We start from the raw sequence: 21,839 nt of genomic DNA, 5'->3' as shown, positions 1-21,839 counted from the left end.
TAGTCATGACTTGTGCGACCAATAGACGTGACTTTCCTTTAGACATCCAGGATGCTGATGAAGAACGTCGTTGGCTGCTTTGGGATGTCATCTTGTGCGCCCCAACATCGTGTTTCGGTGCCCCCAGTGAGGTCAGGTTGATGACATACTCACACCTTGGATGCTCCCCTTGCTCTTTTAGCGGCACCAATTTTGAAGTGGCATGTTGAGGAACGGTTGTGGCGCCAATGGATTGTCCGTTTGCGGCAAAAGTGCTTAGGATCCTTCCCTCAGTGGTTGCAAGAACGGCTTGTCCCTTGCTTGATGCCATTGACTTTGAGGTGTGCTTGGATTCCTTGAACGGAGAAAGAGATGAGAGGTAGAGATTGTCCCACTGGGCGTGCCAATTTGTGAACACGGAAAATTCCTGAAACGAAAGAGACAAGAACAAAACGTGCACAAACAAATATTTGTGATTTGATAGTTTTGGGTTACAATCTCTCTCAAATTTATCCTCAGATTCGATCCCCGTAAGGTGTTGATTTGTGGGATATGCGATTGATCCAAGGGCCGTCGAGGCTTGATCTTGGATGAACGAGGATGAACGGATCTTCGAGGGCTTTTGAGCTTGATCTTGAAGAATGGTGATTGACGGATCTTCAAGGGCTTTTGGGCTTGATCTTGAAGAACAGTGATGAACGGATTTCCGAGGGCTTTTGGGCTTGAACTCGAAGAACAGTGACGAACGGATCTTCGAGAGCTTTTGGGCTTGAACGGATCTTCGAGGGCTTTTGGGCTTGATCTCGAAGAACAGTGATGAACGGTGAACGCTTTCTTCAAGGGCCGTCGGGGCTTGGGCTTGATGAAAAGCGAATGAGCGGATTTGTTGATGTTGTCGATCCAAAGGGGCCGTTGGGGCTTGATCCTTGAGGATGAACAGTTGATGAACGATGAACGCTTTCTTCAAGAGGCCGTTGAGGCTTGGGCTTGAAGGTGGATGATTGTTGATCCAAGGGCCGTCGGGCTTGATCTTGGAAGAACGATGAACGAAGAACGCTTTCTTGATTCTTCGGGAACCTGGATGCTTGAGAGCTTCGGAGTTTCAGAGCTTCAGAGCTTCAAGAGTTTTTGCCTAATGATTTTGGTCTTTTTCTTTTAAATGAATGAAATGGGCTTGTATTTATAGAATTTTCCAAGGCCTAACTTTGAATATAATATCCCAGATGAAATAAGTCGTTTCTGCCAGGTGTTGACACGTGTCCTATTTGATGACTTTTCCAACTCATTTCAATTTTTCGTTGAGTCACACGCTACGTGTAAAATTTATGTAATACATGAGCGTTGACACTTTGATTTATCGGTCAACATTTATTTACCGAAATTTCGATGTCTACAGTAATCTTGACTGTACATCACTAAATTTTCCTGATGAATATCTACAAACTTGTTCGTCAGACTTTGGAGACTCCTTATGCTTTTTCTGGTATAGTATACCTGCCTATCCTAATAATGAAGCATCTGTTCGACTATCTTGTAACTATCATCTAATGGTAACGTTAATGACTTAAGTTTAGTAATTTCTTCTTTTATATTTTGAACTAATTTAATATCTTCACTATTAAAATATTTTTGTCCTGTTTTGCTAGTTTTACTATTACTACTATTTTTCTTCCTAAATCAGGAATAAAATTTCTTGCATAATTTAACAATCCTAAAAATGCTTGTAGCTGTTTTTTATCTTCTAATTTATCTGGAAATTCTAAAACCTTTTTAGCTATATGATCTTGTAATTGTATTGTACCTGACTTGATATACATTCCTAAAAATTCTATATCTTGCTTTTCTAATGCTATTTTATTTTTGCTAATCACAATTCCATTATTGATAAATTCTTGTAAAACTATCTCTAAGTGCTTCATATATTCATTTCTATTTTTACTATGTACTAAAATATCATCTACATAAACACTACAAAAATTATCATATTTCTTGAAAATTTGATCATTTTTCTTTGAAAGATCGAATGAGCATTTTTAAGTCCAAATAACATAACAAGCCACTCAAAATGTCCTTCTGGACAAGTAAAAGCTGTCAACTCAATTGATTCTTCTGCTAATCGTATTTACGAAAATCCCGATTTACAATCAAATTTGCTAAAATATTTACTCTCTTGAATTTTATTTATAAGCTCATCCTTATTTGGTAATTTATAACTATTTTCATATGTATTATCATTTAATCTCTTGTAATTATAAACTATTCTAGCCTTACCTCTCTTTAATTCTGAATGTTTTCTCACAATAAATGCTGCTGATATATGTCTAGACTTAGAGGGTCTAATTACTTTTAAATATAACAACTCTTTTATTTGCTACTCAAACTCTTGTTTATTTATTAAACTACAAGGCATATCAGCCGTCTTAATGGTTAAATTTGGGTTAATTATATCTAATTTTGCTAGTATTTTATTTTTACTCCAATGTAACTGTGGGTCTTCTCCTATAATTCTAGTGTTCGTAGCAGGAATTTCCGCTGGGGATGTTTCCTGGCCGACGAGCACACAGCTCCCCTGGAGGTTGGCGCCGGTTGAGGGCTGCTGTCGGGCTTCTGCTTCGTTTCTGGGCGTTGTCGGGCAAGTCTCGTCGGGCAAGTCTCGTCGGGCAAGACTCTTCGGGCAAGACTCTTCGGGCAAGGCTCTTCGGGCAAAGCTGAAAGAGAAGGACAGCGTTAACTTTGAGAGGTGCCTTTGTGGGGCCTTAGGTATAGGCCTTGAGGCTCACAATCAAGGTTAACATTTAGGTGCTCAGGCGTGCCACTGCCATCTTTAGCATGGCAGATGTAAAATGGTTGTCGTTCTTTCATTGTATATATATATATATATATATATATATATATATATATATATATATATATATATATATATGTATCCAAGAAACCGTGTTAGTTACAACAGGTGCCTTTGTGGGGCCTTAAATGTAGGCCTTGAGGCTTCCCATCAATAACTAAACCAGTGCTCGAACACATAATATTTATTCTTGTGATTGTAGGAGTCTTCTAACTATTATATTTCTGATTACCCGAATCCAAGGAATAGAACGAACCCAAATGGGTGCCTTTGTAGGGCCTTAGGTATAGGCCTTGAGGCTTCCCATCAGAGTTCATTCTTATGCTTAGACTCTTAAGATCGCTGAATAGGATGAATCCAAATGGATGCCTTTGTGAGGCCTTAGGTGTAGGCCTTGAGGCTTTCCATTAGAGTTCATCCCATACTTAAGCATTCTATGATAATCATGATATAATAGAAAGAAAACTAGAAGGTAGGTCGATTACTTGCGCCCCAAGTAACTTCGGACTTCTCGTTTATCAAGGATTGTCGTGGATGGGTTAAGTCCACATAAAGTTCTTTTTTATGCCTTGAGGCCAAGGACTTTTAAACTAATCAGATTTACATGCCTGCGGGCTTAGGACTTGGATCTGATTTAAGCATCGAAGATATATTTAAATCGGATCCAAGTATTGAGAAAGCTTTGTCATAGTGATTTTGCTAGGAACAGACTTGCATATAACTAAAAATATACAACATATTGCTAGACTTTAAAGAAAGAGAAGACAAAGATAGAACAAAGCAGGTCGGGCAAGATTAAACCTTATCAATTAAGGCTGATCGTCTTGCAGGTCCCTATCTTTGTGGTTCTGTCAAAGGTCTGAAAGCTTAGAGGTGGAGAGGGGGAATGAGAATACAAAAGGGTGAATCGATACTACAACAAGTTAGAGCAGGGTAGCAGAGCTATTACAAAGTTTAGGAGAAAAGAGTATCCCGCGGGGGATAAAGGCTGGTCCCGAATGGGATGAAGGCTTGGCTGACTACAGCTTCGTTTGGAAGGCAAATCTGGCTTTGAGCAGAGTTTTGGCTTGCAGTTGTTTGTTTGTTTGAGTGTCCTTATTCCTGTCTTCTCTTCCTCCTTTTATAGACTACTTGGTTTGGCTCCTGTAGCAACAGCTTTGCCCGAATGCGATATGAGGGTGATGACTCATCAGCTTTATTACATGTAATGCCACCATAAAGTACTTTATGGGCTGTGCAGTCTGATCAGTCTACACCATTTGGTCCTTGGGTAGGTAGGCAAGTGGCCTTTGTGATTTGTATCAAGTCAGAAAAGGCCATTTCCTGCCTTCCCAAGTTTCGGCTGGGCTTTGATCTTCTATTCCTCTAGGCCCCCTTTTGGGCCGACTCCATCCTTGGGCCTAAAGTTTAGTTTTAACCCAAACAGTGCCCCCTTCAATTGATATTAAACCTGGAATTCCAGGCGCCAATATTAATTGAAAGAGATTCTTTATTAAACCCACGAATACCTTGCGATTGCACTTCTGCGAAAGGAATCCCTACTTCTTCCCACCACTTTTCTTTGTTGCCCGACAAGGTTGCATTTTATCCTCTTTCTTTCTCTATCTTCATCAAATGGCTTCAGGATCCAGCCAAAACCTACCATCTTATGAGTCCGGCGACGGAATCGCCACCCTACGCCGTCTACTCAACGGGCTGCATCGTCCGCGGGCAGGTTTACACCCTGAACTATTCTTCGAGATGCATGGGGTACAGTCATTGGGTCCCGCCTGGATTTCTCGGGTCCCCTCAGTAGTGGAAGACAACATGCCTAGGGGAAACTGGTTTACCCAAAATCCCTATTTGGCCGGGTCGGGCATCTCCTCCTCTAAATGGTCATTACATCGTCGAGGCTTTCCCTTGATGAATGATCCTACCTGGGCCCAGTGGGTTGACGAATTGGAGCCCTTCTTCAAGCAAAAATGGATGAGCAACGGTATTTATGAATTACTTGTGCTTTCGAAGACTTCCATTGTCCCTAAGCCCGAATTGCTCACCTCTGCTCTCCTCTTTTGGAATACGGGCACAAATACCTTTGATTTTTGTATGGGTCCCATGTCTCCCACCATTCTCGATATGGCCCAAGTCTTCAGGTTGAGGCCATCGGGCAGGACAGTAGATGTTACTCAAGATTGGGTTCCGTCTTCTACCACCGGGAGTTCGAGTTCTTCTACCACCTTCCTTCCTCTGAGCTATAACTCCGCCACTTTCAAGAGTTATGGGACCTCCTTTAAAGGATTCATTCCTTTTGTAAAGGAAAATTTTGGGGCAGGCTCCCCTCGGGCTGACAAAGATCAAGAACATATGTACTTTCTCCTTTACTGGCTCAACAAGCATGTCTTCCCCAACAAATCTAAGGGAGTGAGGGTAGAATGGATCCCCTTGGTGGAGGTTCTTCACAATTTTGATGATGTAGCCATAGGTCCATTTCTTCTCTCCCATCTTTATCACATTCTTTTCGAAATGACTCAGGATGACCCCTTTGAGACCAACTTGAACGGACCAATCTGGATGATACAACTTTGGCTGCAATGGTATTTTCCAGAATTTCGGGCTGCCAATCTAGAGTTTCCAGAGGGTGTGGCTCCTGCCCGAATTCTAGCAGAAGCTCCCCCTACAGACCATTCCACCTTCGCCTGCTTTTACTTTTTCAGAGTCTGCAGGACTCGATCAGACTTGGAATGGGGTGCGTCAGTCTTGAGGAGATACCCTTGGTTCTCTGACCAAGCCTTCCAAGATGCCCCTAGTGAGGATGCTACCCCCTTTTGTAGAGAAAAATTTATCAGCTGTATTCAACCAAGAGACTTGGCCTGGGGGGTTCGGGGCAATAGATATGATCGAGGCCTAGAGGTGTACCATCCTAACTTCTGCAGCCCGCAGTTAGGATTTAGGCAAGCTATACCTGTCCCATTCTTCGACTCTGTCCATTGTGGCACCTCATTTCGGTTACAAACCCCAACTGAAGTGACATTCCGAGCCGCCCGACGTAGCCTGGATGTAATGAGTCAAGCAGCCCGACATTCCATTGTTCTTAATTTTGAATGCACCTCGCTGTTTTCATCTTGGTGGGAGGATAAATGGACTAGAAAGTATGGATGAGATTTGAAGGTGAATCACGATCGCATCTTCAACCAGCTTTCTCTTAAATCATATCCTGGCTCGGGCGAGCTTGCAAATTGGAAGGAGATGATTCAAGAGAAAAACCGGTTACTTCTAATAGGTACCTCTCTTTCCATCTGATTTTGTTTTCCCTCCGATGTCCATTTTCCCTCATATTTGCTTGATCCTGCAGCTCCAGTAGATACAGAATCTGAAGCCATTGAATCGGAGAATGATTCTGCTGCAATTCTTCATGATGCTGCCGCAGAGGCTGAGAGACGAGAAGCTGGGGAGGGGACGGATATCTCAGAATCCATTGGTGATTCAGGAGCTGAAGGAACGCCCAGGATAATCACTAAAGCCCCCAAGCGAAAGAAAGCAGCTATGACTAAAGATTCAAACCCTGATCCTGCACCTTGTCCAGCAACCACACGACCAGTTCTTACTCGAAAGAGTAAGCAGGCAAGGATTACTATTCCTCTTGAATCATCAATCCCATCTGCTCTAGTTCCTGAGGCAGGCAGAAAGAAGCAACAATCATTAAGTGAGTTTCTTTTTCCTATTTCAAACTGCTACCTTTCTCCCTTATCTAATTGTCCTTTTTATCGATCAACAGGACCTCAAGCATCTAAAAGACCAATCCTTGCTTCTAAGGAAGAACCTCTAAGAGCTGCTATGCTTAAAAAGGCCGAAGAATTGCGAAACACCGCCCTCTGGGAACTCGAGGTATGGCTGATATTGTTGCATAATTTCTGACTTTCATACAACTCTAAACTTGATTATTCTGACTCAGGCTACAAGAGAGGAAACGCTCTCTTCGCCCGAGGCCTCTCCACAACCTACCCGAGAGAAAAATCTTTCTTCTTCCCAGACCAGTCCTGCTGAGGTACTTCTCTCCCCCTCATTCTTGGATCTCTCTCCCATTTATGGATCTAATGGCTAAGGCCTTTTTCTTCTTCTATTTTGTCTTCCTAGGCTGGTGCATTTGCTTCTTTGCCCAGTCAGGGACCTCCTCTGAGATCTATGGCCTCTTCTACTACTCTAGATGCGACCCCCTCTTCTCAATTTGATCCGTCCACAGGAGTGATGTTACACTTCGTGGATGAAGATGATCCTTTGGTGAGTTATTGTTTCCTTATTGAAATTCTGCACATTGCTACCCAATTAACTCCTATTCATGTTTCCTGCAGCCATCTCCAGTGTATGAGCCACCTCCCTCACTAGTGGTCTCAGATAAGGAACCCATAGTTCCTGAGATCCCTGTTACTTCAGATGCTGCCATTTCGCAGGCGTTTGCTTGCCCGATAGTTGATGAACCCTCTTATCCTCCTCCAGATCAGACTCAGGTACTGGAATGTTTTCTTCTTGCTCCTTCCTCTGGTGACCCTTTTGCTGATAATTACTGCTTTTTTTGGATATATCCAGGATGCAGGCATAGGTTCAGGCGCAGCTCCTCCTGCTGGCGGTGAAAAACCTTCTTCCCAACCAAGAGTTAGTACATTCTCTGGTGAAACCCCTGGGCTGAGTCAGGTAAACTTCTTCTCTCCAGAACCTCATTTGCTTCAACCTGTATTTGAATCAACTTGACCGAGTCTTTTGGTTTTTGTAGCAAGCTTCAAAAGAAACTTCCCCTCCTCCATTAGCTCGTAAATCAAAGCGCCCCCATCCTCATTCATCTTCTGGAGGTATTGGTACCTCCCTATCTGGAGTTGAGCAGACTAAGCAGGCAGAAATTACCCCCTCAATAGGCATTGTCTGATCGGAGAGAACTATCGGGCTGGACCCTCCTCCTTTCTCATCCTCTGATCCTGCCAAGCTGCCAAAACTCTTTGAAGCACTCGGGCGACTTGAGACGCGGCTGAAATCTTCAACGCAGCCTTCAGCAACCTCCATGTCTTTGGAGCAAAAGCAAATCTTTCAGGAATGGGCAAAGAAAGAATTCACCGCGTCATTTAGTCTCAAGGCTCTTTGTGATCTTGAGAAGGTCATAACCGAATTTTTCAAAACTGGTCGTTTGTCCAAGCCTCAGCACGATTCTTTTCTCTCTTTCTTCGAGAACTTGCGGGCTCTCAGGGAACAATACCAGAGAGCGGATAGACAGGCTAACCGGGAAAAATGCTTCATGGAGAAAGAATCAAACTCCTCTACCCAAGTTAAACGGCTGATGGAAGAAAGCATGCAGACCAAAGAAAGGGTTAAAGTGGTTTCTTCTGAAATCCAGAAGCTTGAAGAGCAACTGATTGCCTTAAATGCAGAAAGAGCAACTCTTCTAGATACCCTTGAACACCAAATCGAAGGGGTAGAAGAAGCGACTTCGGAGCTAGAACAAGCCAAGTCCAAACTTGTAAATAGCCATACTATTTTGGCCGAACCTAGTAGGATTTTTACCATCATGCGAACATATCATTCCAGAGTAATCACTCTATGTAAAGATGTAAAGTTTTTAGAGTAGAATGATTTGTGACTCCCTTTTATATTGGAATGGATATATAATTTGCTTCCTGCTTTGCTCTGTTTGAACTAGCTTCGGGCAACTATTTGCCCCCTTGTCTACTTGCTTTTCCACCTTTATTGTTGACAACCTTAGAACCTGTCCCTGGTCCTCTGGTCCCCCTCATGGCATTCTTACTCAGCTGATGATCCCGGCTCCTTAAAAATGAGGTTGATCATATTTATAGGAGCTTCCGGGAAAGGGTTAGTATCCACCATCATACTGGCCTGGGGTGAATCAAGTAGCAGCTTACCCTTCACTATAAGATCTTGTACCCAATCTCTAAACTGGACACAATTAACTATAGAATGGTTGAAGGTATAATGCAGCTTGCAATACTTCTTCCCTCTGATTTCTTCGGGCTTGGGCATCTTTTTGGCACTGTCGGGCAAAATTACTCTCGCCCACACCAACTCTTCATAGATCTCCGGTGCCTTGGTTAAATCAAACGAATAGCTCTGATATTTTGGGGGCTTCATGGGGACGAAACCACCATCATTCATCACGATCTTCTGATCCTTGACAGGTTGGACTAATCCTTTGATCGTCAATGGTTTGAAGGGTGTAGTCATTTCAGCAGCACATACTTCTATATTTTATTCCTCACGACCATCCTCGTGTTCGGGCCTGGTTTCTCCCACCTCCACATGGTGAATAGTAGCCTTGCTTTTGTAGAAAGGAGGGACTTTGGAAGTGTGATTCACTTGCTGTTCCTCTTGCAACAACCTTTCGTACTTCGTGGCAGCAATCACGAGTTCTTGTAGCTCACTGAACTGTGCATCATAAAACCTTTTTCTCAGAGGTAATTTTAAAGCCCTTTGAGCAATGGATATGAGCTGTGCTTGATTGACGAGGAATTGGCATCTCATCTTGGTCCTCCTGAACCTCATCATGAAGTCTTCCGTGGATTCATGATCGTATTGTTTTACCTCTACTAGATCATTGATGGTCAATTCTGGCTCTATCCTGTAGAACTGTTCATGAAAAGCCATCTCCATTTGCCCCCAGTTGGCAATAGAGTTGGGGGGTAATAGAAAATACCATTGAGACGCCAATCCTGCCAACGAATTTCCAAACAACCTCAATTTGTAGTTTGGATTGTCCTCATACGCCATACAGTGATTGGAGAATTTGAAAATATGGTCTTTGGAAGACACACTGCTGTCTTCACCTGTGAAGGTAGGGAATGCGGGCATCTTGAAGTTGAGAGGGAATGGATTTAGCTCGTCGATATGTTCAGGATAGGGCTTCTGGTAAGTAATCTTGAATACTGGGCGAGCCCGCGGCTGGGCGTTTTGAGTCACCGTCCTTCTTAACTCAGCAAATTCCTCCCTTAGTTGCTGAGTGGCTAAATTATCATTATAACCGAGGATAGCTGATCCAATCTTCGGGCTCCGGTCATTGCCCGCATTTGTTTCTCTTCTTGGTTCGGGCCTTCTCCAGTTAGATCCTCCACCTTTATTGACCATCGGGGGTGGTCTATAGGGTGGAGGTTTATCTGACGCAGTAGTGGTAGTAGTAGTGGTAGCTTCCTTTCCACTAGTTTCTCCCATCATACCTGGCATTCCGTACCTCATCTTTTCCTGTTCGTTCTGCCCCCTTTTATTAAATGATAATAATGGGAAACTAGGAAACTCTTTTTCCGGGATCGGCTCTATCACTGGTTGACTTCCCTCAGGAATTACTTTTTTCTTTCCCCTATCTCCTGTTTCTTCTAGTAGTGGAAATAAGGGAATGATTGGCTCATCTCTCGTGATAACCTGGCTTATTCCACTTCCTTGAGCACCCTTTGGAGTAGAGAACTCCAAATCAAGCCTTCTCTGTAGATTCCCTGTGAGCATACAAAGTCTGCTTACTTCTCCCTTTGTTTCTAGGGAGATCATTTCCATGCTTTTTAACACTTGGATCATTGTAGCTTGTAGTTCTTCATTGCTTCCCTTTCCTTGTGATCTTTCAGATGCAGTCGGGCTATCTGGAACCACCTGTCCGGATGGGGAAGAAGGATTTTCTGATTGTCCTGCCATTTGGAGAAGACCTTCCTTAGGATTCCTTTTATCGAGTTTATGGTTCTTCTTTTTGGACATGCAAGATCTGGAAGTTTATCCCACCGGGCGTGCCAAAACTATGTTCGTGGCAGGAATTTCCGCTGGGGATGTTTCCTGGCCGACGAGCACACAGCTCCCCTGGAGGTTGGCGCCGGTTGAGGGCTGCTGTCGGGCTTCTGCTTCGTTTCTGGGCGTTGTCGGGCAAGTCTCGTCGGGCAAGACTCTTCGGGCAAGGCTCTTCGGGCAAAGCTGAAAGAGAAGGACAGCGTTAACTTTGAGAGGTGCCTTTGTGGGGCCTTAGGTATAGGACTTGATGCTCACAATCAAGGTTAACATTTAGGTGCTCAGGCGTGCCACTGCCATCTTTAGCATGGCAGATGTAAAATGGTTGTCGTTCTTTCATTGTATATATATATATATATATGTATCCAAGAAACCGTGTTAGTTACAACAGGTGCCTTTGTGGGGCCTTAAATGTAGGCCTTGAGGCTTCCCATCAATAACTAAACCAGTGCTCGAACACATAATATTTATTCTTGTGATTGTAGGAGTCTTCTAACTATTATATTTCTGATTACCCGAATCCAAGGAATAGAACGAACCCAAATGGGTGCCTTTGTGGGGCCTTAGGTATAGGCCTTGAGGCTTCCCATCTGAGTTCATTCTTATGCTTAGACTCTTAAGATCGCTGAATAGGATGAATCCAAATGGATGCCTTTGTGAGGCCTTAGGTGTAGGCCTTGAGACTTTCCATTAGAGTTCATCCCATACTTAAGCATTCTATGATAATCATGATATAATAGAAAGAAAACTAGAAGGTAGGTCGATTACTTGCGCCCCAAGTAACTTCGGACTTCTCGTTTATCAAGGATTGTCGTGGATGGGTTAAGTCCACATAAAGTTCTTTTTTATGCCTTGAGGCCAAGGACTTTTAAACTAATCAGATTTACATGCCTGCGGGCTTAGGACTTGGATCTGATTTAAGCATCGAAGATATATTTAAATCGGATCCAAGTATTGAGAAAGCTTTGTCATAGTGATTTTGCTAGGAACAGACTTGCATATAACTAAAAATATACAACATATTGCTAGACTTTAAAGAAAGAGAAGACAAAGATAGAACAAAGCAGGTCGGGCAAGATTAAACCTTATCAATTAAGGCTGATCGTCTTGCAGGTCCCTATCTTTGTGGTTCTGTCAAAGGTCTGAAAGCTTAGAGGTGGAGAGGGGGAATGAGAATACAAAAGGGTGAATCGATACTACAACAAGTTAGAGCAGGGTAGCAGAGCTATTACAAAGTTTAGGAGAAAAGAGTATCCCGCGGGGGATAAAGGCTGGTCCCGAATGGGATGAAGGCTTGGCTGACTACAACTTCGTTTGGAAGGCAAATCTGGCTTTGAGCAGAGTTTTGGCTTGCATTTGTTTGTTTGTTTGAGTGTCTTTATTCCTGTCTTCTCTTCCTCTTTTTATAGATTACTCGGTTTGGCTCCTGTAGCAACAGCTTTGCCCGAATGCGGTCTGAGAGTGATGACTCATCAGCTTTATTACATGTAATGCCACCATAAAGTACTTTATGGGTTGTGCAGTCTGATCAGTCTACACCACTTGGTCCTTGGGTAGGTAGGCAAGTGGCCTTTGTGATTTGTATCAAGTCAGAAAAGGCCCTTTCCTGCCTTCCCAAGTTTCGGCTGGGCTTTGATCTTCTATTCCTCTAGGCCCCCTTTTGGGCCGACTCCATCCTTGGGCCTAAAGTTTAGTTTTAACCCAAACATCTAGTTTGTTCTGCTAATTGTAATAATTCTTCTAAACTCCTTGGTTTACTTAACTGTAATATTTCTATACGGTTTCCTTATTCTAAAATTGAATATTCATGTTCAAATATGTCTTCATCAAACTCTTCTACATTATTATGCTCATCATTTTCTTTTGAGTTTTCTAAATGATAACTATCTTGGCCACTAGACTCTTCTATACTTATGTTTTTGTATGCTTCTACATCATTACTTTGGTCAGTTATTGTAATGCTTCTTTTGAAAAATGTTATGTTAGGGTTCGTAAATAAAAAACCTTATAAATTTTTCAAAAAGTTTAAACCTAAAATGAATGGATATGATCCTACTGGTGAAACAAATGTTAATGGTAAATTAAATTGTTGTTTTTCTACTTTAATAAACTCATTATTTATACAATGTGTTAAGTAAACTGGTCTCTCATCAAATTGTGTTATTCTTACTGGTTTTGCTAATTTTTGTCTATATTTTTATGGTACTAACTATTTTCTTATGACACTCTTTGTACTCCCTGTATCTATCATAACTGTTGTTTGTATCTTATGAACTTTTGCTAATTCTATTTCACAATTTATGGTAATTAAAGAACTATTTTTTGGTTTTTCTATACTATGAACAATATTTCCTAATATTTTAGTTCTTTCTTGTGATTCTATTGAATTAACTTCTAATAACCTATTACTATAACACTTTTCACATAATATTGAATATGTATTATAGTATTTATTTGCAACTAATTTACTACACTTATGACATTTTTCTGGCCAACCTAAATTAATGTATTTATATTCTTCTTCATGCTATTCTTTTATGAATGCACACATATACTCTTCTAGATCACTATTTGTGCTACTTGAATCTTCCGAGTCTGAATCTATCATGTTAATACACTCTATACTATAAATAATCTTATTATCACTTAAATCATCTATACTATATATTGACTGAATATGCTCATCTTCTTCTAACTTAAACAACTCCATCAAATGTATTTTTTCTTTCTACTGTTTACCTAATTTTGGACATTTAGGTCTAATATGTCCAGCTTCTCCACATGAATAACCTTTACAACTACTCTTATCTTTTGGCGCTTTATATTCTCTAATCCAAGGTCTGCCACTTCTTTTTCTAAATTGTTTTGGAATATGTTTTCTCTTCCTATATGTTCTTGAAGGTCTTATACTGAAATTCTCTTATGCTGTTTGTAGGGTTTATATAACTTATATTTCTTTTTGTATATTTTCTTATGCTTATTTTTCTTATGGTAACCATATTGTTGTGGTAAATCTATATTTTTACAACTCATGTAAAATTGTTTCCTAATTTGTCTCTTAACTTGTCTAAGTATATCATATACATGTTGAATTCTAGGTCCTATTACAATATCATTCTTCTTTGGATGCTTTTGTCATTCATTCCAAATATTTTCATCTATTGGTCCTTTTATTTTTGTCATATAAGTATCTAATAAATTAATATCACTAATTCTACATGTTCTTCCTAAATATTTAAAGAAATATGTGGTATATTCAGCTATATATTGTAAATCATAAATTTGTATTTGTTCTAAATTTCTAATTGCTCTTATTTGTTCTTATTCGCTTCTGCCATCTAACCTATTATGATCTAAAAATTCTTATTTAATCAAAGTAACAAAATCATCAATATTAAAATGTGTTTTAGCTACCTGATGTTGTTCTGGATTTTGGGCTTTCCATGACCGGAAATAATAAAAAACTAAACCATCCAAAGTATGCTCAAAGTAATCTAACATATTTTGTGAATTACTAAAATCTAACATTAATGCTGCATGTACGCAGCCTTTTTCCCATTTCTCAATTGTTCTTTCCCAATCTTGTGGATCTACACTATCTAAATTTAATATATTAGCAGCTATATTAATTTTTTCTAACCCTCTCAAATATGAAATCCTATTTTTTCTAGGTTTTATGATACTTTGTTCTATATAATCTAATTTTGCTTTTTCATTATATTGTTCATTTGTTGGTCTAAAAAATTGTTGATCAGTTATTCTTACGTGTCCTGGATTTTCTACTCCTGATGTACTACTTTCTTTTGCTGGATTACATTATGCTTTCAATTCTAATAAATTATTATATTCTTTTGATCCTAAAATATGTTCTACTCCTAGTTTTAAGATTAATTTTTTTCATCTATTCTTCTGAAATTCTATGTAGTCCTAAATCATATGTCTTATATTTTTCCAAATATTATTCTTCATCTAAATGATGAATATCTTCCATAAGCATATCTACAATATGATCAAAGTTTTGCTCAATTAAATTAATATCTAAATTATCAAAAACCATATGTATACTCTCATTTTCGATTTCACTTTCATCTTCTTCTATTTTTTCTAGTTGCTTATAATTACTAAACCTAATTGTTGCTTGACCTGTACTAGTTTCATATATTTGTACTTTATCTGGTTGTCTATTTGTTGCTACTTGTAAATTAGGTAATGTCCACTGAGTTCTTTTTAAAAAGTTATTATCTACGGGTTTTGCTTCTATCATATTTACATGTTTACTACCAAAAGTTTGAACTAAATTTTGAAACTCTAAATTAAACTTATGATTATATCTATCAGACACTTTACCTATATACATTAAGCTAATACAAAATTTTTTATGCTCTCCTTTCATATTATAATTTTTTGTTCTTATGCTTACTTTAATATATTTACTAAATTCATTAATCGTTATAACATAATTTGGATTACAACCTATGACTGCTAAGTTTAAACTTAAGTCTACTTCAGCTGTTGCTATTACTGTTTGTTGGTGATTATCCCATCTATCATCTTATATGTATACTAATGTTTTTGTGCCTACTTGTGCTCTGGTTAATCCTACTATTCCAATTAATATTGTTCCTATATGAATACGGCTAAAATTTGATTTTCTTAAATGAGTAACTGATTCTTTACTAATTACATTAAGTGTGACTTCTTTATCAATACAGCTAACTTCATGTTGACTGATGCTACTTACAATTCTACTTCTGTTTTCAAATAAACCTAATTGATACAAGTTATATTTATTTTTTTGTATTCTCTCAAAACCTCTTTGAATAAATTCTTGTGCTTCTTCTTCATTTGGATAAATATCTTCAGCTCTAACTACTTCTTTTCCTTTTTTCCTAAAGAGTTCCATTTTTTATTATCAAAAGGATTTAGCTTAGGTTTTTTAGTATTATTATTTGCACTTAAAGTTAAGTTTTCTAATTTATCTAGCAAGGATGGTGGAAGTGATGAAGATGCGTTATGTAAAACTTGGTTTATTTATGTTATTTGTTCTTCAACTTGATCTAATTTTTCAGCCAAACTTAAAATTAATTGAATAATCAAATTATTTTGCCTAATGGGAATATTACCACTGGATATTTGTGTTAAAAAATCTGTTAAATCTACTGGTTCTTTATCTAACTTACTAATTTCTTTCAAAACTTGAATATATTTTCTACTAGTTCTAGAATCAGTAATTAAACTAATAATTTATATTTTATTATGTAACTTATCTACTTGTTCACTTAACTCTTTTTGTACTAATTGAATTTTTTGAACTTCTAATTTTAACTGCTCAACTATTTCTAATGATCTAAATTCTATTTGCTTCGGCTTACTATCTATGAGATCAACAAGCTCTTTCATCTCTCTTTTGCTAGGAAACCTTTGAATATTTTTATTATTATCTTTTAACTGAGATGTAATATAGTCTAAATTTTGTCTAATTGTTTTTATAGAGTTTTTCTGAAAATGCTCTATCAACTGGTTTAACAAATGATTATGCTTATTATTTTCTAATTTAATATTTTCTGCTTGACTAATAATAAGATCTACAATACTATTGGCTTGTGGATTTTTTTCACTATGCAAAATATGATTATGCTTTCTTAATGGAAAATAACAAACTAAAATATTTTGTTCTAAGGTTATTTTTCTTTTTTGTGGTTCACTAATTTCTAAATTAAGATAATCTATCATAAACTACAATCAACCTTTCTCTAAAGTTACAGCTAATTGTTTCTTAGAAACTCTCTTTCTTCTCTCAGGGTCCCTAAAACTTGATATGTTGCTCTTTTTGCTTCTAAAACTTTATGCTGAACTTCTGTATTATTATATTTACGAATAAATGAAGGATGTTCAAGATAACCAAGATAAAACTTCTGCTTCTTCAAAGTACTGGTAATTCTTTTGGATATATATGCTAATCTTCTCTTTATGCTATTTATAGTTGGATGTCTGGGACAATAAATAACTGGTGGTTGTGGCTGACAAGGTCTCCAAGGACAATAATATATGTTATTCATACAAAATAAACAAGTGTGATATCAGCTGTGTTAATGACTTCCGTCCTCAAGGTACTTTACTATTATAATTATACTATTAAAATGCTAAACTTGGCTTTGATACCAAATTCGCAACGCATGCCCGGTTAAATAGTCGGATAACCATTATGATAACTAGACATAAAACCTTGCACATGGAACTCGACATGTTTCAGCATGACGGCCACTCACAGTACAAGTATAAAGCCTTAAAGGCTGAACTCAGAGGTACAAAGAACTCAGAGGTACCCTAGTTAATGTCCAGTTATTTGTATGGCAAGCATTCAACTATAACAGAGTGCTTGAACAAAGTATGATCGTCAGTTTAGCAGATTAATAATATAACTACAATAGTGTTTCCCTGTTTTAGACTAGAAGTCTGATTAAACAAACACACTAAGGAAAGAAAAGAAAACTTACTTAAGACTTGGACTTTTGTTGATATATAGAATGTTTACAAAGAGAAGTGTTTACAAAGGATGCTAGGAAGGTTTTGGATGCTTGAGTGTATGAGGATTGAAGGATGGTGTGTCTCTACTGTGTTAAGATATTGAGGTGTTGAGAGGTTGTAAGGTGTGTTCTGTATGGAAGGAAAAGCTCCCTTATATGCAAAACCTAAGATAGAATACGTTTCAACTATTTACAACTTTTTGAATAGTGACAACACACTGTTTCTGAAAGCTGTCAGCACTATTTTTGAAAGCTGGCTATCTTGTCTCTGCTTGAATGTCATGTGAATTTATGTTGTCGTGGTTGCTGCAATGTTTGCCACATTTTCTTTTGCATGTGAATCCATGTTGTCTTGGTTGTTGCAATGTTTGTCACATTTTCTTTTGCATGCCAATATTTTTTGAAAATCTTCTTTTGGATGTATTCTTTGGTGAACTTTGCAGAATACTGACCCAATCTTGTAAGGATGTTTGAAGGGCAGGATTGGTATTTTTGTAAAATTCTGTCCTGATGATTAAAACGAAACCTTTTTGATCATTTTGGTTAGTTTTCCATAAAAAATAATGTACATATGTGGTTCAATATCACGTGGATAGGGTGTTGGGTTTCCACCCATGAGTCATATGTTTGAAACTCCTTCATCTCTTAAATTATTGTAATAGTTTCGAACCTTCTCCTTAATAATAATAATAGTTTTTATTTATTTATTTTTATTTTTACATATATACATGTGTGTGTGTGCACGCGCACGTACATTCATCAAATCAATGACAAAAAATAATGTATCACAAAATATTGATAGATTCTTCAAACCCATAAACATGGATACATTCTTCCATAAAAAAAAAAAAACCTAATAACAAACTCCACATGGATACATTCTCAAACAGCGCAAAAAAATGTACCTACACACACACACACACACACTAGCCTTCATGCACGCACTCATGTGCGTGCAAAAGACATTTTTTGAATAATAGCGTGCAGCGCGCAACTTACACGTTTTAAATGTATTTATATGCGTAAATTGACAAAAGGAAAGTCAAATATTTGAAGTAAATGAATAATCTTAGATCATGCTAGAAGAAACCCCTCATGAACCAATTAAAGTAACTGAATCCACATAATAAAATCGGTCTCTATAAAATTTACATTAACAATAGAGAAAATTAATAAACAATTGATTGAATCACATTACTGCTACCCCATTATGAGGCTAAGCCCACCTCATCCCCCTTAGTGTAGATAATATCGTTTGTTAAAAAAAAATCATTTGACAACTAATTTAATCACATTATTATCCTCATGCGAAAGACTTTTTTTATAACCAGCATTGCATGTCTCTTAAGATGTTTTGAACGTGTTTAAAAATAGAGAAAATAATATTGAATGAACAGCTGATTGAATCACATTCTTCATTCAACTGTTCATTCAATATTATTTTCTATATTTTAAAAAGAACTTACAAAAAAATTAATTATTAAAAAAAACACTGTTAAAATGATGAAAATTCCGCTGCCTACGTGCGACTTACACACTTTAAACGTATTTATATGCGTAAACTGACAAAAGGAAACTCAAATATTTGAAGTAAATGAATAATCTTAGATCATACTAGGAGAAACCCCTCATAAACCAATTAAAGCAGCTGAATTCATATAATAAAATCGATCTCTATAGAATTTACATTAAGAATAGAGAAAATAATATTTAATAAATAATTGATTGAATCATATTATTGCTAGCTCATTGTGAGGCTAAGCCCACCCCTCCCCTTAGGGTAGATAATATCATTTGTTAAAAAAAAAATCATTTGACAACTAATTTAATCACATTATTTGTAATGACCCGTCCCCAAATATCATGGTTTTTATAATTTTAAAGTGTGAATTTACGAAAATGCCTTTTTGAGGCAAAAACGTTGACTTTTGTTGACCACCGTGTCGTGTCACGTAAGGTTCATTTCCTTGGCGTATCCTTGTAACACTCGTCACTATGAGCATGTGGGCATAAGCAGGATTGGAATTGGAGTTACGATGATCGTTTAACGGAACTTTGAAGTCGAGGGGCAAAATAGTCATTTCACTATTCTAGATATTGGGGTTAGATATTGTTATTATTTTAATAATTTCTTCCACGTGGGACCCACATATTGGTCCCCAATCTTCTGGAACTCTATCCCTCTCATTTCTCACTCGTGACTTCTCTTTTCTCTTCCAGCTTTCATTCCTTCTCTCTTTCCTTGTCTCTCCCCCATCTCTGCAACCTTTTCCCTCTCCAAGAATCACCACCACCGCTCGCTATTCTCTCCTACGAGCACCATAACCTATGTTACCAATCCTCTGTTACACCCTCGAACTCGAATGGAGACACACGGATTACCAAGCTATCCATGCCCAAACCTGTACCCACTTCCAGTTTCCTGGGTCGGCACGTGGGTGCCCGTCATGGCCGGTGCGTGGAGCACAAGCGCCTCCGCTAGAGGTACTGTGCTTTACCGTCGTCTATGGCGGTGCCGACGACTTTTCCGGTATCTTAACACATGGCTTTCTAGGCAGCCGCCTTGTGGCGGCGCGTGGGGAACCTAATGTCCCTTATTAGGTTTTTTGACGTTCTGAATCTGAATCTAAATCCCCTGTCCGTTTTCCCAAATTCGACCGTTTCAGTAGAGTTTCACTAAATGGTTCCTAAATGTGTTTAAGTGTGTTGGTGGGAAGTGGCACTAACCTCGCTAGTTCGAGTGGCCCCCTGACTATGGAATACTTGTGAGTGGATCCCTTCTTAACTTACGTGTTTTTATAAAATATTAGCCTATCATGCATTTCATATTTCATGGTTTGAGTATGTTTTATAATATGTTTTACGGATTTCTATAATTATGGTTATGGAGAATTTACGATTTATTTAAATTGCTTTTACAAAATAGTTATGATTTATCAAATTTACGTTTTACTAAAGGTTATGAATTATTTGATTTGTGTATATGAATTTCTATGGATTTCGAATATGATTTATTTTACGAATTTACAAATATGAGATTCCATGGATTTATGGATATGACTTACTATGGATTTATGAGACGAGGTTTTGAGCTTTTGAGCTCTGGTGACTTGGAATGAGTTTTTGAGGTATGTTTTTTGTGCTTATCCAGTGGGTTATCATACAGCACATCCACACAACACGGGTATGTAGACGTCTATGGCCATAGGACACAATTGAGGATGTTTATGTATATATCTTTTCTCTGGTGTAACCCAGAGTTGTACAACTTCACTTTCGGGTGATGGACCATGATTTTCTTCACTGACGTAACCCAGTGTCGTACAGCTTCACATTCAAGTGATGGACAAGTACTGCCTTCAGACGATTATGACGATACCCTCAGCTTCATTAGCTAGGGGCTAGTGTCGATGTGCGATGTTATATATCTAATCTTTAGTGTAACACAGAGTCGTGTAGCTTCACCTTCGGGTGATGGACCATGATTTTCTTCATTGGTGTAACCTAGTGTCGTACAACTTCACCTTCGGGTGACAGACATGTACTGCCTTTTGATGATTATGATACCCCTAGTTAAGTACGTCACTGACATGATTTACAGATGTTTTACGGATTTACCTTCGGGCAACGATACTACCATTTCTGAACATTGGTTTATACACACATGTTTTATGAATGTTTTTCATGGCATGCTAGGATTTTCAGAAAACCTACTATGAAGTATTATATGTGTTTTCAAAACAGGGGGTTAATATGTTCAGAAAGAAAATGATTTTCTTATTATTAGTATTAGTATTATTATTATTATAAACTTTGGTCCACTCACCCTTTGGTTTTTGCGCCCCCTCAAGAGTTAGAATCGAGGCATACGATCCCAGCATCAGGGCACTTCTGCATAGGTATCTTCGAGTCTTCTCAGTGTAGGTCTCATTCCTTTATTCGTACATTTGTATTATAATTCCTTCATATTATTCTTGATTAGTTGTATGCTCTGAACGCATACCTACTTTGGCATAATCTTTCTAATTACTTATTTTATTTGTGTGCATGTTTAAAATGACTTCGTCACCCTCGGGTGTCGGCTAAAACGTGCCTACCCTAGTATGTGGGGATATTGGGGTTGAGGCGTGTCGGTTTGGTATTAGAGCATGGTTTGTTCAGAGCATACTTAGGATCTTCTCCTGTTCTAGTAGTGTGTCGGCCTTGATATCATTTGGATGTCATAGCTTCTGTTTATTGATGTTCTTCAGCATAGTTGTGCAATCTTCATTCTGCCTGAATAGTCACATCCTATTAGAAGTTTAAGAAATTTGTGTTAGGATTGTGCTTGACGTAGTTGATTGATGAATGACTTTCAACATTGGATTGATATTCTGCGTTATGCGTTCCTTAGGAATGGCGGGCAAAGGCATACTTATTGGGAGATTGCTTAAGATATTCGAAGTTCGTGTTAGAGAAAATTAAGGAAGCACCAGTTTTAAGTGGAGTTAGTAGGCATATATGGGGTAGACTAAACCATTTTCCTCGGGCTTAATGTTTCCCCTAAGAGAATTCATGTGAACCCTCAGTGATTGTTTACTGATAACATCCTTGTCTACTCCAACCACGAGGTCAGTTTATTAAACATCCACAACCAGCTTTATACCAAATTCCCCCAAATGATGACCTTGCTTAGATTATATACCTTTCTTAGGAGGCGTGAGCGTAGCAGAAGATATTTTTATCAAATCCGAAGTTGTGACGATTGGAAA

The 21,839-nt window shown here is 38.3% G+C and overlaps 1 pseudogene; it reads left to right on the top strand.

The window, feature by feature from the left end:
- Nucleotides 1-6,985: 6,985 nt before the first annotated feature.
- On the top strand, nucleotides 6,986-7,710 carry LOC126589531 (proline-rich receptor-like protein kinase PERK2; annotated as a pseudogene).
- The last annotated feature ends 14,129 nt before the right edge of the window (nucleotides 7,711-21,839 follow it).

This window comes from Malus sylvestris, chromosome 11 (genome assembly GCF_916048215.2).
Source record: "Malus sylvestris chromosome 11, drMalSylv7.2, whole genome shotgun sequence".
Lineage (NCBI taxonomy): Eukaryota > Viridiplantae > Streptophyta > Magnoliopsida > Rosales > Rosaceae > Malus > Malus sylvestris.
This window is presented reverse-complemented; position numbering and strand designations above follow the sequence as displayed.